The sequence below is a fragment of the Acanthisitta chloris genome, unplaced genomic scaffold (genome assembly GCF_000695815.1).
Source record: "Acanthisitta chloris isolate BGI_N310 unplaced genomic scaffold, ASM69581v1 scaffold14269, whole genome shotgun sequence".
NCBI lineage: Eukaryota > Metazoa > Chordata > Aves > Passeriformes > Acanthisittidae > Acanthisitta > Acanthisitta chloris.
In genome coordinates this window covers 19,376-19,945 of record NW_008692060.1, presented here as the reverse complement: position 1 = coordinate 19,945, position 570 = coordinate 19,376, and positions in this window count along the sequence as shown.

The window sequence follows — 570 nt, the reverse complement described above, 5'->3', positions numbered from 1 at the left end:
GCATTCCTGACCTAGGAAACCAGAGCAGGTACTTTTGCTGCCACCACCACTGCTGCTCGCATGGAGAGGTGACTCAAAAGCCAATGGATAGCTCCCCAGTCCTGCCCAGTCCCACCATGCAGATATTGGGAGTAGAGACTGCTTTGGATTTCCAGGAATGCATAATTGCAATGAAGGGACATGAACTTGATCTGTCTCCTAAGAGCTTCAACCCAGCAGAGCATGGGAACTCTAAAGGCAATGAACTGTTTCACCCCATATTCTTTTCTCTAAGTCTAAAATAAGGAGATGCTGAAAGTGGGGAAAGAGAGGAGCCTAAAAGGCAGCAGCAGTACTGATGCTAACATCAAACAGTGGTTCAGAAGGGGAACCACCCTGAGCGTTCGCTGTAGCCACCCACAGGAGGGGTGGGAGAGGCTGGTCTCCTGCTGCATTTTATATTCTTTTTCATGATTTTATAACTTACCCAGCATTCAAATTGGCCTGAGAACCAAAAGCCATGGCAAAGATTCAGGGTGGTTGCTGCTGCCAGGAAGGGAGGAAGGCAGCATGACTCTTGGGGAGCCATTG